This window comes from Peromyscus californicus, unplaced genomic scaffold, assembly GCF_007827085.1.
Source record: "Peromyscus californicus insignis strain IS unplaced genomic scaffold, ASM782708v3 Scaffold_15__1_contigs__length_86483966, whole genome shotgun sequence".
In the NCBI taxonomy this organism is placed as follows: domain Eukaryota; kingdom Metazoa; phylum Chordata; class Mammalia; order Rodentia; family Cricetidae; genus Peromyscus; species Peromyscus californicus.
The window spans coordinates 20111885-20129309 of NW_026294447.1; the positions used below are offsets into that span (position 1 = coordinate 20111885).

A 17425-nucleotide genomic window follows, 5' to 3' on the forward strand; every position below is an offset into this window, starting at 1 on the left:
TATGAAAAACAAAACATGACTAGGGATGAGGCAGGGCTATCCAATATCCACATTCCTTTTTAATATGGGACTTAAAGCACTGGCTGGAGCAATAAGGCAAAAGAAATAAATTAAAAGGATATAAATAGGAAATGAAGAAATCACGCTACCCCTGTTTACAGTTGACCTATTACACATAAGAAAACCCCAAAATTCTGCTAGAATGCCTCTAGAGATGGTAAACAAATTCAACAACATGGCAAGATATAGAATCAACTAATCAATAGCTTTGCTATACACCAAAAAGATGGTGGACAAGCTCCCATTCACAGTAACCTCAATGCAAACAAATTATCTAAGAATAAAACTAAAGCCTTGCTGAAGAAGTGAAGGACTTCTACAATGAAAACTTTTAATTTCAGAAGAGAGAAAGAAACAGACAGTAGACAATGGAAAGACATCCCATGTTCATGGATTGGTTGGATGAGTATTGTGAAAATGACCATTCTACCAAAAAAAAAAAATGTGTAGAAGGAATGCAATTCTAATCAAAATCATTTGCCATAGAGATAACTATCCTAAAATTCATATAGACCCACAGGAGATCACCTTAACCAAAACAATCCTGAGGGGGGAGGGGAAGCTGGAGGGATTACAATTCCAGGTCTCAAGATAAATTATATAGCCATAATGATTAAAAAAAAAACAATATGGTACTGTCATAAAAACAGGCATGTAGACCAATGGGGCAAAATTGAAAAACCTAACATGAGTACACATAACTTGAGCTGTTAAATATATGACAACAATGCCAAAAACATCCTCTAGAGAAAAGACAGCATCTTCACCAAATGAGGCAACAGGATGTTCACATGTAGAATGAAATTAGACCAGAACCTATCATCTTGCACAAAACCTAGCTCCAAATGAATCAAAGGCTTAAATGTGAAACTTGAAACACTGACGCCATTAGAAATAAAACACAAGTGGTACCGCCACTAAATAAATCTCCCTTTTAACTAAGTGGAGTGGCCTTAATAATTTCACCAATACTAGATGATATAGGTACAGGAAAGGACTTTCTGAATGGAAACTCATTTACCCAGGGAATGTGGCCAACAATTGGCAAATGGGATCTCATAAAATTAAAAGGCTCATAAGGCTCATACACAGCTAAAGAAAGAATCAATTGAGTGAAGAGGAAGCCCACAGAATGCAAGAGAGTCTTTGATAGCTATATATCTGACAGAGGATTAATATCTAGAATATACAAAGAACTAAAAAAAATGCAAATAAAAACAACTGGGATGGCATCTTACCCTAGTGAGAAAGGCAATGATCCACAAAACAATGTAAAACAAATGCTAGAGGGGATGTGCGGAAAAGTGAACACTCTTTCACTGTTGGTGGGATTGCAAACTAGTCCAGCCACTCTAGAAATCATTGTGGAGAATTCTCAAAATAATAAAAAGAAATGTACCGTGTGACCCAACTATACTACTCTTTGACATATTACCAAAGACTGGAAACCCTACTCCACAGATCCATGGTCAGTTATATTCATTCTATTCACAATATGTAGGAAAAGGAAACCACCTAAATGTCTTCCAATTGCTGTGGATAATGAAAATGTGGTACATATATACCATGGAATAATATTCAGCTGTAAAGAAAAATGAAATCATGAACGTTGCAGGCAAATGGCTAGAACTAGAAAAGATCATATTTAGTCAGATTTTCCCAGACCCAGGAAAACAAACACTACATGTCTCTAGTCTGAGGTTCCTAGCTCCAAAGCTTTAGATGTGAGGATATAACCTGGAGTAAGTGCAGAAATCAGAAAAGTAAAAAAGAACCATTTGGGGAGTATGAGGGAAGAGCAATAGAGAGGGGAATGTGAGGGTACAAGTGATCTGAAAAGGGAAATGAGACAAATGAGGGGGGCTTTGATTAGGGAGGAGGGACAGAGATAAATACAGGGAAAAGGGAGAGGAGGAGTCATAAGGAATTATACTATTAACTACCTAAAAATACCTGTAATACATGTAGGTTGGTAAACACATATACATGTGCAGTTGAAATGAAATTTTCCCACCGAGACTGACAATGCTTCCCTCAAGAGCCATAGATTATCTAACAAAATCCTCAACACCAGGCATGAGAAGCCTCTTTTGAATTGTTGATCAGGGTTGTCTATCAGACTCCCAAACATTATAGGTGACAGCTATTGCCTTTGGTTGCCCCCTAGAGGTAGAAGTTAACCCCTAGTGTTGAAGACACCATGACTTTGAACAAAGAGCCCAGAGGACCCAAGCTAGATCTAACCTGAAAGCCTCCTCCTGGAGACTAGTGTTCACAGTGCCAGAAGATGCCATGCAAGCTTCCAAATACAGAAGCAACCAATAGCACTACCTAACTGTGAAGCCGATAAAGCACAACAATGACCAGCATAGCACAATAACTCTAAGGGTGCAAAAGTTGCACCCATACCTTAACAATAAACAAGAGCTCTCTAGTTGGACTTACGGCCTACTCAGCAAGAGGGAAATCATGCTTGGTACCAAAAACCTTCCCAAATACCTAGGGCTAGTGAAGTCATGAATCTTGGAAGAGAACCTTCAACAGCCAATTTACTAAATCTGCATAATCCCTAACTGCATTATGGATTCATCTTTAAACCCACAGATAAGTGTGTTCTCACCCCTCATCAAGGAAAATTCTCTTTGCCACAGATGGAAACCATTATAGAAAACCACAGCCAATCAAAATACACTATTATAGAGCCCAGTCCCAATTGATAGATCTACACCACAATTTCTGCATCTAAGGCGTGGGGATCATTGTGCAAGAGAGGGTAGAAGAGCCAGAGAAATAGGAAGTTTGCTGTGCCTGTGTCTTCTAGAAGTATGACAAATTAAGCCTCACCAACGTGACTGCCTAAGCATTGTCTGGACAAGGAGGACACCAATAGACCTACTAACATGGAAGGGGACAAGCTCAGGTGACTTCAACCCGAGATAAAGACCTACAGCAACCTAGGAATGCTGAGTTGGAGAAATAGCCTCCCTCAGGGAAAAACACAAGTTAGTTTACCAAATGGTGAGCCCTGAAATCATATATACAAGTAATATACAGAGAGATCAGGTTGTATTCATAAATTTAGGAACACACACACATATACACACACTAATGAAAGAAAAAGAGATTTCTGAATTTATAGGATATCAACGGGGCAGTATCTGGAGGTTTGGAGGGAGGAAAGAAAAGGGAGAAAACGCTTTAATTACATTATAATCTCAAAAATGAAATATCATTTAATCATGAACAAATAAGCAAATGTGTAAGTAAAAAAATGAAATGCTGAGAAAATTTACAAGATCTTAAAATGGCTACTTCCAAACTTTAGGAAATTGGATTTACTTTTTATCTATTAATAGATGAGTTATTTAATATAATGTTGCAAAAAATTGTCATAATAACTCATATAGAAACACTTAACTTTTTTTCAGCTCATACAAACTTTTATATTGGCCTCCTTAGACCCCTAAATAGTTCTGAGTCATTTCTTCCAGAACAAGGGAACATTTTCCTTCCATTCTTTTCTTTCTTTTCTTTTTTCAAACTCAATTTCTTTGTTCCATTGTTTCTTTTGTTGCTGTTGCAGAATGGAACCTGTTTTCTTTCTTTCTTTTTCTATTAAGAGATTTTCTATTCGTTTTACATATCAGTCACGGAATCCCCTGTCCTCCCTCCTCCCACCCTTCAGCACCCCCCCCCCCAATCCCACGCCATTCCCACCTCCTCCAAGGCAAGGTCTCCCCTGGGGAGTCAGCAGAGGAATCTAAGTTTTCAAGTGCATGCTAATAAGAGCTCTATCACTGAGCTACATCGCCAGCCCTCTTTTTACTTGGTATTTTGAAACAGAATCTCAGTGATGGATGACCAGACTGCCTTTGAACTTGGAGTTCTCCCACTGTAGTCCCCAAAGTATCTGTGATGAAAGGCCTATAAAACCTGGTCCAGGCACAGTGGAATATTTTAAAGCATAAATCTAAGCATCAAACCCAAATAAAATAAAAATAAAAATCCTCAAATAATGAAGAATCATTTCAATCCCAATTTCCATCCTCAGAAAAAAGAGCAAAATTAACCGTGGATTGATGAATGTTTGAAAAAAACGAACACATTCATATACCATAACTGAATAAATTGGGTCATCCATTCTAGATAATATTTGGACATTATGAAAGCTTTAATTTATATAAATTACTTGATGTAACAATTAAAATGCTTTTTAATTCATCTATTTTACTGAAATAAAAGTAATCAGTGATTTAGACAGAGGGATATTTATTTGTTCCAGAATAGAGAATAAACAGAAAAACAACTATAACTGTAACTACAGTTAATGACTGAATTTGGGCATTTTGGGCTTTAAATTTTTAGTTAATGAAAATTATTAGTTAGATCCACATTTCCTGATGAGGCAAAGTCAGCAATGGGTGTGAAATGTTTCACTTGCTCCTTTTATTTCCCAGTGCTCTTGTCCATAGGTGAACTCATGTCTCAATCAGCTCAGTGAAATGAAGTAACTTATACCATTTCCAATGGGAAAAAATGGCCCTTATGAGATTGTCCAACCTAATTCTTCTATTTCCTTACACACTAAGGACACAGGGGCTTCCAAATACTTCAGCTTTAACACTTCAGAGCCTCCATCAGCCTGGGTCCTTCTTGAATGTGTAACATAGAACTTTCCATTAACCTACTTGGGTTATGTAACACAAGCATGAAGTACACATTTGTACTAAGATTGTGTTACTGTGGCATAAATTGGCCAAAGTCTAAATAATAAACACTTGAAATGCTTATAGCATATTCAATGAAGAAAGCATTAAGATGTAATATATCTACTCTCAATGACTTACCATTATACCTATAGATTAGTGCATCTCTCAACCCTCATTAAAGAAGTTTTATTTTCCAATAGATAGGATTAACACAGAGAATCTCTTACCACTGGCTAAGAGATAGAGAATAGGAGACTACAGAATTCTCAATCTTAAGTGAAACAGCTATATCACATCCCCTCCAAGCAAGTCTCAGGGATCATTTCTAGAGAGGGAATGGGAAGATTCTAAGAATCAGAGGTGCTGGATGGTTGCAAGAAGTTGTTTTCTGGACACAGAAGGGCAGATGTACTTATGAATTCACAGCACAATGCCTGCTCACACTCAAACCAGGCAAAAATCCCACCATGGAGAAAGGAGATGGGTGTGAAGTCCCACCACTAGTTGAGGAGCTATTGGTAATTGATAGATGCGGGGACACTGTATTTTCCTTAAGTGTATGGTCTGTGGTAGATCAACCACACTCCAGTGCAAGGCCACACATGCAAGAGTATATGTTCAAGTAAAGTAAACTTGGCAGATTTTTTTTAAAATAGTAAAAAGATAACACAAAGGCAGGGAAGCATGGAAGGGGAGGCCGATCTGGCAGGAGCTGAGGGGAAGTGAACAAGATCAAAATATATTGTACAGAATTCTCAAACTAACAAAACAGAAAAATTGTATAATATACAAAATGTTCATATAATTTCATTTCATATAGTCATATAATGTCACCAGATTTAATTTTGTTTCTTCTAATTATTTTAAAAATGATCATGTTTTATGACTTTAATAATTTTTCTTTAAAAAATTTAGAGCAAATTATATAATATACAATATTAAATAAAAACAAATTTCACTGATTGATAGATAAATAAAATGCATGTAAAATTCACAAGCCTGTTTACAAGGCAGCAGTTTTAGCTACCTGGGATACAGAAGTGGACAGACAACCATGTTCCATATGGCTTGGGGGGCAGAGAACAATGCACATGGGTGGTTATAGGCTGCAACCCTGAGGTAAGTCCAAGAAGTTTCTTGGTTGCACTTGTAAGGCTGTGATACCATGCACTGGGGCATGGAAAATTAAGAACAAAAGTTCTCCTTGTGGAAATTCCTTGAGGGTAAATATGGGTCTGGAGTGAGGAACAGAATATGTAATTATCCAAATGCTGGAGACGGATCTGTGTAGACTGAGATAAGTACTTAAAGCAAAGCTTCATGGCCCTGATGAAATTCTAGACACTAGTGTTCTCCAGTCCACGCAGCCCTGCCCCTCTTGCTCCCCTCAGCTGCCTCTGTCCCTACCTTGACTCTGTACCTTCAGCTGCCATTCCTTGTCCGGGTCTTTTCTTGCTTTCTTCACTCCCAGGAGCCATCATGCCCTCAGGATATTTTCCACTACTCAGTACTGTTTCCATTCTTCCAAATCAGTCAAAATGACAGAGACATGCACGGCCTTTTAGATGAAAGCAAAGTCAGAAAGGTTTCTTTCCACTCCTGCAAGGCGAGATGGAAGATTTCCTAGAAGGATGGGGAAATGAACATTACTGATTTTGAGAATTCTTGCCCCAACAGCAGAAGATGGTTAGGTTGGTTATTATCAGGGGTGCAACTGTGAGGAGCGATTCTTTGAGGCTGTATTCATACACACTGGCTTCCTGGGTTACTTATTTTCCAGACACTGAAACAAATCCCTAAGCAAGGAGCACCCTAGTTCTCTGACATGGCATTGATGTAAAGCTTTAGATACTTTACATAAAAGCAGAGAGAATGGGATGGGAGTTTGATTCCGTGCCATGGTGATAATGAGGATCAGCTCAGGAGGTCTGTTGCTGGCAGAACTGGTGTGTGCTTTAAGTCATACAACAGTGCCAAGAAACAATGCAAAGTGTGAGAAAAAGCAGACTGAGTCACGATCTATTGCAGACTCCAAATTGTACACTTCTGTCTCTATATATAGTATATCCAAAATGTCATTTCCACTGTCATCAAAACTTTTTATATTGTCACCACTGTAAGCACAGTAACAGCAGTAGAATTTCTTTGTATCAACTGCATCTGAAACCTGCAGAAAAATTTAAAAAAAATGTATTTTCCAGGGACATGTTTGATGTATTAGTCTAGGAGACTCTGGAGAGAAGGGGACCCTGATTCTTGATTCTGTATAGAGAAGGTTTCTGTTTGACACCAACCACACGGTCTTGTACTTTTCTGGATCTAGCTGTCAGAAACCTCCAACTATGGTGTGAAAGATGTATAATATTCTTTCAACAAGCTTGTTTTTTTTCCACCCAGTATTATGTGGGTTTGAAAAAAGAATGGGAGCAATCTCGTTAATAATCCATCCACATCCTCATCACACAGCTGAGGTGCTGGAGGCAAGGGGCTGTCATATTTCCAAATGTTGGGGGAAAGAAAAGCATGTTCAGGGGTCAGGTAGACTTCTCTTATTAGCTTGTCTTTTTATAAAAGACAGTTTTGCTTCATTTAGGGCATAAGGTCTCATATGAAAACATATTATAAAATAAAGTTTGCTTTTGTTATAGAAGACAAAACAATGCTGGAGAATACCTTGGGGATGCTTTCATGATTTCTCTTATTTCCCTCTTTGCCTACAGTTGTGAAATTATGACCACAGCCAGTGTACTCCCCAGCAGCCTTTTGTAACCACTCTGTCGCCAGCACTAAACCCTAGTCACCATTAATTTGTTTCCTGTGCCCATTATTTTTGTTCTTTTCATATAAATCAAACCATATGATGTCATCTTGGGAATCTGTGTCCTATCACTTAGCAAAATCCATTTCAGTCATCTGTATCATTTAGTTGACTTATAGTGCATTCATTTCCATTGCTGAATAGAATTTCATTACATGGATGCTTCAACCTGCTCATCCATGTAGCAGCTGAAGGGTATGTAGGGCCCACCTCCCTCCCGTGTGTGTGTGTGTGTGTGTGTGTGTGTGTGTATGTGTGTGTGTGTGTGTAAATCACTATAAACATTAATGTGCAGGGTTTTGGGTAAACGTGACCTTTTATTTCCTTTGGATAAACACCTGCAGGAGGGTTGCTGAGTCTTATGTTAATGCATAAGGATGGGCCAATTGTAGTTCACAACAAGAGCAACAATCTATTTGGTCAGCATGCTCACTTACACTGAGTATTACCAGTCCTTTTAAATCTTATGCATTCTAATAAAGTGCTAGATAAGATAGTTAGATGATAGAACCTACACATCAGTACATGCATAGTGACATTTTATTATAGTTTCAGCCTACACCTCCCTGATGACTGATGGTGTTGAACATTATTGCATGTGCATATCTGAAACCTATGTGTCTCTTTGATGATTTGTGTATGTTTTTTTTTTTTTCTGCCTTATAAAAAATGGATCCTCAAGTGTGGTGCCATATACCTTTAATACTAGAACTGAGAACTGGGGAGGTGGAGGCAGAAGAAGGTTCAGGAATTCAAGGCCAGCCTGAATTACACGAAAGTTTAACAAAACAAAACAAAACAAAAAAAGAAGGAAGGAAGGAAGGAAGGAAGAAAGAAAGAAAGAAAGAAAGAAAGAAAGAAAGAAAGAAAGAAAGAAAGAAAGAAAGAAAGAAAGAAAAGAAAAGAAAAGAAAATGAAATAAGAAGAGGTAATTACTCAGTTTTCTTATTGAGTTTTGAGAGTTCTTTTTTATTCTGGAAGTAAGATTTTTGTTTTTTAATTCTGTTTTTTTATCTGCTTGTTTTTCTAGATGGGGTTTCTCTGTGTAGTCCTGGCTGTCCCAGGACCAACCTGGCCTTGAGCTCACAGAGATCCACCTGTCTCTGCCTCCCCAGTGCTAGCATTAAAGGTGTGCGTCACCACCACCTGACTCTGGATGAAAATTTATTAAATATGTATTTTTGTGATATTGTGATAAAGCCTGCCACTTTTTATTTTCCTGGCAGTCTTTTACTAAATGAGCTTTCACTTTGAAGAATTCTAAATTGTCTTTTTTGCTGTTGGTATTTTGAGTAGGATGTCTAAGAAAGCTGCCAGGTTCAATGTCATATATAATTTTTGTCACAGAAATTCAATAGTTTCATATTTTCTATTTCAATCTATGATGATTTGGGTATAATTTTGGCATGAAGTATGACATGTGAGTTAAAGCTCAGTTTTTGATATAAATATCCAATTCTTTTATCATTATCACTTGATGCAAACACCATATACAGTCATTGTCATTGGACTATTTAAAAAGCCAGTTGTTCTGATGTACCGATGTCTGCTTCTGATTTAATTCTGTGCTGTTGATATATGTGTCTGCCTTCCACCAACCATGCAGCCTTGGGTACTGCAAGTTTATAATAATTCTTGAACAGGATTGCACATCTTTCAACTTGGTTTCTTTTTATTTGTTTTTGCAAAATTGTTTTGGTTACTGTGGTTCCTTTGCTTTTCCATTTGAAATTTAGAATCTGCTTTTAGAATTTTTTTCTATCCAAAAAATATTCCTCGAAATTCATTTGGGTCTGGGTTCAATATACATAAAATGGCTTTGAGGACTTCAAGAAACTTCTGCAAACCGTGTTAAAAATCCCAAAGGCTGGGGTGGGAGAGATAGCTAAGTAGTTAAACACAGCAGAGGACTAGTATTAAGTTCCCAACACTCACATGGTAGATTACGACCCTTTCTAACTGCAGTTGTAGGGAACCCAATACCCTTTTCCGATCTCCACGAGCACCAGGCACACACATGGTGCATATCCATACGTGTAGGCAAAACACTCAGACACAAAAAATAAAATGAAACCATGAGTCATCTTAGGATCAGTCTACATGAGCTAATATTCCTATTTATAAACTTGTCATTTGATTGTTATATAACATCTGCCTTTACAATAGTATCAGCACTGGAAAAAACACTAAAATTCCAAGCTAATTTCTTTGTTCAGTCCATTTTAGTGGCATGTTTCATCATAAAAGAGAACTTGTTTCTTAGGTGGGTACCTCAGCTGAACAGACCTTAACCATTAACATTACCAGTTATGTAAAAGGTTGTTCATTCCCATCACAGATTCTGTCTGCTTGTATCAAACAGCGCATCTCCAACCGGAAACAATGCTCTCTGCCCAGGAGGACTGAGGGATAGCACACAGAGAATCACCATTTCCTTTATGTTCCAGCATGCTTGTCCTGTTTGAACAATGACAACACAGCTGCTTAGAGAAACAGACTCTAACTCAGATTGCGAAAAGAGGTATAAAGTACCTACGATATTAGAACAATTCCTAATTCAAAGGGAGCTTATGTAAAGCAGCCTGAAATAGATGTTCATAGTGCTGTGGGCTCACTACCATGCTTACATCACCAAGACAATGGCAGGCACCCTTTCCAGTGTTCCAGCTACCCAGTGCCTGCTCCTTTTCAATTGAGTTACTGGACTGACTGCTGGTTCTCCTGGTTTCCTGTAGAATTCCATTGTAGAAGCTGTGAAAACCTTTTAATTGCACCAAACTAAGTACCATCCTTTGTTGAGAGGAGGGTAGCTTAAGTCTTGAGGAGTTTTCAAACTAAACGTGTGGCTGAGAGTACAGCAGCATGTTGTGCACATCGAAGAGGGGAAAAACTAGCACAGAATTATTCTTTTTTTCTTCATCACATGCTTCCTGGCAGCATTTTAAATTTATTTATAATACTGCTGTCATTAATATTATGTTCACTTGGTTGCAATTATTTTGTTTCTGCCTTTGGAAATAGAGCTGCTCAAAGCTGATAAATAATAACACATTATATAAGTACTGTGGATTATTTAACATTCTGATTAATGAGATATTTTCTAACCCAAAATGACAATCTTTAGAGCTATGCAGATGTAAGCTTGTCAATCTCAGATCATGAATAGTGTTTACATTTGAAAGATGAATCTGAAACATTGGTAAAGTGGTTCATTTTGCCTTCAAACATTTTTCATATAATAATGGATGGAATAATCAGGATAAAAGGTTCTCATTAGATGCTGACCTTGTCTGTATGGCGCTGAGCCAGACCAGATGACACACGCTCATCTGAAATTTCAAAGAGTTATTTTAGAATATAAAATCAGATTCTGCCCTTAGAAGAATCTTTCTATTTTGGTTGACTATGAAACAAGCACAGCAAAAGCTGAATAGGGGGTCAGGGGGTACAAGTGGGTGGAGTATAAAAGAGAGGGGGTGTGGAACAGAGCTTCCTCCCTCTGTAGCCCCTGTTGCTCTGCCCTTCTACAAGAATGCATCTAATGAGAGGACATGGAAACCAGGCTCTCTTCCTCTTCATGCTTTTCAGCAGGAGGATGGAGAGTAATAGCACTTGAGCCCCCGCCCTGTAGGTTATGAAAAATTCTCACTTTGCCTGGTTGTGGATGTTTGGCCGACTTTATCAGCCTTTGCTATCTGGGCCATGACATAGCACAGGCCTTCTCTCTCCAAATGTGAGGAACTTAGAACCATGTCTACTCTGTTCTCATTAGGCCTCGGCTGCTTTGTCCAGCAGTCGTGGGCGGCCATCTTGGTAAGCTTTAGCCTTGCTTTTAGAGGCAGGTGTGTCCATGAGCATGTTTTAACAGATCCCTGGAACTTGTGTCTAATTTTTCTAAGAAGCTGAAAGTTTTGGGGGGAAGTAAGATGGAGGCAAAAGGGGAGCAGCCCCATAATCCTAAACTCAGTTCAACCCTGACTGATTCTGGGCTTATTTTTTCAGAGGCATGTTTTTAAAATGCTCCATGCCATCCCAGGGTCATGATATATACACAAATAAAAGATGCACATACATACAAAGTAAAAGCTTTAAAAAATTGTTTTAGAACAAAATTCCTCTATCTAGTTTTCTAGGCTCTAAATATTCCTATGCCTCTGGGTTCTTTGCTTTCAGTTACAAAAAAGTAAAAATAAATTTCTGGATAGCATATTTTTTCCAACCAGGTTGAAGAGAATAAAATTATTCATGTGAAAAGTAATTTTCATAGTGTCAGGAGCATTTCTATTCTTTCAGTGAGTGAGGAAGATCCTTCCCCACTGTGGAAGGTGGTTTCTAACTAGTGATCCTCCTGCCTCCACCTCTTCAGCAATATCTTACTGGCATATTCCCCCAGAACTCACAAGAGCTGCCTTCTAAACACATACTCAACTCAATGCGGTCCAACATCTTGGTCAGTACAGTCTTCTTCACAGTAGTGTAGCCATGTTTTGTCAACCCTCAGCACCTCAAATGGAAGAGGGCAACTGAGGGCAGGGGACAGTGTGGCTGCTGTTAGGAAGGACTTAGAGAATACGTGAGAAGGGAAATGCTCAGTGTGGAAAGGATCCTGGAGAATTCAAAACCTGGACAGACAAGGAAAGGAACAGCTGTAAGGAAACGCTCCAGGGAACAGCCCCACCCAGGCCTGAAGACAGTGCTTCATAGAATGTAAAAAACAGTAGCTTTTGAAGGGAAAAGAAAAATTAGGAGTGTCACCAATTAACTTACTTCCACCTCTAATGGACAAAATGTAGCATGGCTACAGAATGCAAAACCACAGTGTCAGCTCCAGCACTGGAAGTGAGAGAAATGCACAGATTTAGGAACATGAGTACTTCTATTGCACTGAAAGTGACTTGGAGGGCCCATTGGTGGTTTCCATACCACAAGGTACTTGGGGAATAAATGTAGAAGATCCTGAAAAGGGGAAACAAACACTAACACCCTACAATTCACAAGAATGAGGTAGGCCTTGGGGCCGTGACCACACAAATAGAAAATGTATGGATTTTTTATTTTTGGTCTGGAGCAGATGGTCCCAAGGAACAGAGCTTCCAGAGCAGTGAGTCCTCTGGAAGAAACGGAAGTGACATGAGTCAAAAGGAGGCTATCTGGAGGAAACACCTTCCCCAAATAGGTTTACTACAAGAAGGAGAGCTCATTTTGTGAAATGTCTAATTTGGGTATATATATATATATATATATATATATATATATATATATATATATATATATATTTCAAATATCAACAGGAACAAGTTGAGAGAAATAAAATGTCATGAAGGTGAAAAAAATTGTTCAACTAAAATCTGCAAGGAGGAATGAGCAGAAACTTAGTGAAGCAGAAGGGAAGATTGAGAAATTAGCCAAAGATAACAGATAAAGGAATGAAAATGAGTTATTTCTGTGGGGAAAAAAATCTAATTATATATGTAATAGATTTTGGAACAATAGAAGTCAAAAGTAAAAGATAACCCTAAAAGCAGATAGTCAAAACTATCAATTGGTATAGACCAAATCTACACAATAGAAAATCAACCTATAAATAAACAGAACAAAATATTTTTTAACTTAATGAACTTTATCTACAACATTAGTATCCCCCCCCCAAAAAAAAAAGAAATCACATAGCTTTTGAGGTAGACAAAGCTCATACTTGAGCAGGATCCTCCGGTGATATCTCCCCATGGATACAGCAGGTCAAACAGATACTCATCCGATAAAATACCTTCCGAAGGCTGAGGAAGTCAAGCAAGGAGTGCAGTATGGATTGGGGACATCAGGAAGGGAGGAGTCCACCCCAGCCTGCAGCCTGGAGAGCTTTTCCAAGCTCAGGGAGAGAGAACTCATGATTTGGCTTTGGACCCTAGTGCAAGGACTGTCAACCACTGTAAAGTCCAGTGCTAGCTATTACCCAGGCTCCTTATAACCAGGCGTATTTCAATGGGCTCACATGATGGGGTGAGTTCAGGCCGGGTGGTCACTGACTCCAGCACCCCACCACAACTGGGGGCTGCCAACCAAGGTATGGGATACCATCTGGTACAGAGAAGAATAGGAAAGTTGACACAGTGATTGGATTGGAACCCCATGGCCCCCAACTGCACCTGAGATGCAGACACTCGATTTGGCCTCAGGATTTCTGGCATTGGTATAAATTAGGGGAATGCTATCCTTTCACCAAAGAGAGTAGGGGATTGGTGTGGGGGGGAGGGGGGTCTCAGGTGCCCACCCAGCTTAGCTCTACCTTTGGTGCCAGGAAATGGGTTTCTCAGGCAAAATATTATTCGAAGTCTTTTCTTTGGAAGTTTTATTTAGTAACACGGAGTGTTCCAAATGATGTGTTCAGCACTGTGCAACTCAAAGCAGCCCACCTGAAACCTAATGCATTTTATAACAATAAAATTAAACTGAAACCAAATCTAATTATGTCAACTAAAAATACAAGGCTAATTTAGGTAGCAAGTACACACACACACACACACACACACACACACACACACACACACACACACTAAAGATCCTAATTTCTTGGTAGTAAAGAAGTTGACTAATTAAATTCAAATTTGAATTTAAAAAAGCACTAGATTTTTCATGTAAGGCAGTAAAAATGAAAGGAAGTATGGTTTCATTCTTATTCACAGAAAAATGTTTTAGTAATTTATTCAGTTCAGAATAAAAATTATTGTTCCCAGAACAGAAGAAAGCATAGGTTGTTAACTTCCATGTCAGCATTTTCTTAGATAATGGGGTCAGAAGAATGTATTACTACTGTTTAGATGGTTTCTCTCTTTAAGCTTATGCCCATGTTACTGAGCAAGAGAAATCTGGACCTCTTTCTGAACTTGACCGGTCAACACAAATGAATGCAGGGGTATTCCTCAAGCATTTTATAAGTACTGGTGTCTTGTCTCTGGAATTAACATATCTTTCACCACCATGTTCCTAGGAAGAATCAAAACATGAAGTACTATAGTCATTTTTTTTTTGTATTTGGATACATTTCATATTTAGCCTGTGTTCTCTCTAGTTCCTCAGATGTTTTGGGAGCTGGGTAGCACTGTATAATCCACAGAGAACATTGTATTCTGTTTTCTGTCAGTATTCTACAAGTAAGCTGGCCTTCCTGGTTCCCCATTCCCAAAGAAGAACAGTAAGAAACCAAAAAAGAAAGCATATTGTTTGAATGTGTGCTAGAACCAGGAGAGTTAGGATAATAACCATGGAAAAGCTAAACACAAATAGCCATAGAGAAAACGGGCTATTTTCTTGTGGTTGAAACATGACATAGGAAGAGATGGTTGAGGAGAATTCCAACTTCATACAAACTTTTTCCTACATACCTTACGGCTGTCGTTCCTCCTGGGATTCATTCACTCTTTGTTGTGCCCCAAAACCTTCCACAAAATCTGATGGTGGAAAGGAAAAGCAAACACATACACACATTAGAAACACTTTTATAAAACCAGGAAGAGGGCATTTGTGAGGAGGCAGGTGTGGGAGGTGACTGGTAGGCTAGTGTTCACGTGATCAGCTGTCCATGATGTCACTCTAGAGCTCTCAGAGCTAAGCATCATCGGCATCACCAATCACCAACTGTGACAAGATGATTCAACATTTCTCATCCCTATTTTGATAGAGGAAGTCCACCAGGAGAAATCATTAAAAATGGGGCAAAAGTCTTGTCTACCTGGAAAGCTACCACCAGTGTTCCACTCATCATGTCTTCATCTCCAGTTACACACCCACAGTTAGAATTCCCTACCTGTCTCCCTTAGCGCATTTTGGGGAATAATTTTCTTTTACTTTGACCAAAATAAACTGTCTTTCTGCAAGGCTCGGTCTCATGCTCTCTTAAAGGAAAAGCTACCTTCTCTAGCTCATTTTCTGTGGCATTCTGGTACAGAGAAAGGCCTTCCTAGACTTCTTAGCTTGCCAGCTCCAACCAGATTTATACTCCTTCTATGAATCTCTTTCCCTGGGTTTTGGAACCTCAGTTTCTCTAGTTTTCTTTTAACCCCTGACACATCCAGGCAGTTCAATTAGACTTTATGTAGGCATGATATGTTTGAAGTTGCTTAATTTCAGAACATCTGTGATTGTGTTATTTAGAAATTTAACAGTGATATTAATAATATTTTTAAGGGAAAGGCAAAAAAGGACTTCAAAGCATGAATCTTAGTATCTCTCCTTTTTGCGAGCACAGCTTGTAATTTAGGATTTGCTGTTGAGTGTGGATAAGAATTCTAGCTTACCTGAAGCAGCTGCTGCCACCTCATTTTATGCTCATGTAATGAAGTGAGAATTTTGGCAAGTGAAAACCGTTGTTTAAAACCTAAGAGGCTGGAAGCATCTGTCAGACAGTGTATTGAGGCCTGAGCCGAACGGTTTACAAAGCAGATGATAAGTGTGTACATGTTGTGAATTGAGGATGTATGTTGCTTTCCTAAGTTTTGTATACAAAGTGGTGAAAGTTTTCATTCTCTTAATGTGACTCATCAATACAGCAGATGAAATGTTTGATAGAAACATTGCTGTCATTTCTAATGAATTCATAAGCTATTGTTCAACTCCCTTTTACACTGCAAGCCCAGCTGAGGGCTCAGGAGTTCGTGTTCAATCAACACAGTGTCTGCCATTCTCAGAATATTGGGATAATGACCAACATCTTTGTGTGTGTGTGTGTGTGTGTGTGTGTGTGTGTGTGTGTGTGTGTGTGTGTATAAAAACAAAGGCAAAATTGTCAAATTTGATTAAGAAGTTTAACTCTCTGATGGAACATTCTCTTTGATGGCCCAATTTATATGAACTCTTTTAACCCCCCTATATATGTTTGAGTATACTTTGACTTTCCTTTTAGAATAGCCAAAAATACCTTTTTTGCAACCTCGAGTATAATACACAAGACATTACAGTTGATAGCAGGAGTCAAAGCAGAAGGTCAGGCTACAGAAAGTATAAATAATGTTTTCACTGAAGTGGGAGACCCAAGGAATAGATTTCGAGAACTAATGTTCACATCTCTGGCCTCCAAGCAAGGCAGCTTTAACTCATACCCATGTGCCCATGAAGATGAGACTCACTGGTGTATCAGAAAAAAAAGTACAAGCATCTCCTATATCAAGCAAAGTTGGCCATCACCATCCCAACAGGAATTGCCAGATGTTCTTCTAAATGTCTGCAAAGCCCCACAGCATCTCGGCATTTTCCAGTGTCACCTCACTCAATTAACTGTACACACATTTTTGACTTAATTACCTGTGGATTGCCATTGGTCTCAGATCACGCTTGCAGAAGCAAAGTGGCTGCTTGACAAAGAGTTGCTGTTTAAGTTAGAAATGTCTATTCTATGAAATATCCGATTTGAATTAACTTCCTCAAGAACAGCATGAAGGCGAGAACAAACCACGTGGAATTTAGAACCCAACACAACTAGAAAATGTGAGGACAGAACGGTGTCAGGGAAGGTGATGGGAATGAAAGGGCTGGAGGAGAACCCAAATCTCTCCATGCATTTTCTCTGATTGTAAGTATCTTGAACATACTATCTTCCACTGTTGTAGGCTTTTATCCTCACAGCAGGGAGCCCAGTCACTGGTCTTTCTGTACTCAAACACTTTCAGACTCAAAACGTGATGGAGCTTTTCTGTCAGCTTGAAGAAATCCCAAGAGAGGATTGTAACTCGTCCAAGTTGGGACTCAGTGTCTAGATCAGTCATTCCAGCCTGAATGACTGCATACTAACTGTGATGAGTTTAGTGAGGAAAAGAGATTTTGATTAGCAGTATCCATCAAAGAG

At 38.8% G+C, this 17425-nt stretch overlaps 1 long non-coding RNA gene across 5 annotated transcripts in view; it reads right to left on the bottom strand.

Moving 5' to 3' along the window:
• Window positions 1–17425, bottom strand: part of LOC128110723 (uncharacterized) — a 125025-nt gene that overhangs the window by 63008 nt on the left and 44592 nt on the right. For all 5 annotated transcript variants that reach the window (XR_008218298.1, XR_008218297.1, XR_008218296.1 and 2 more), the window contains exons 3-5: window positions 14970–15035; window positions 9892–10044; window positions 6177–6392 (exon numbers count right to left, since the gene is read on the bottom strand). This is a non-coding gene — a long non-coding RNA (uncharacterized LOC128110723). The remainder of the gene's footprint in view (window positions 1–6176; window positions 6393–9891; window positions 10045–14969; window positions 15036–17425) is intronic.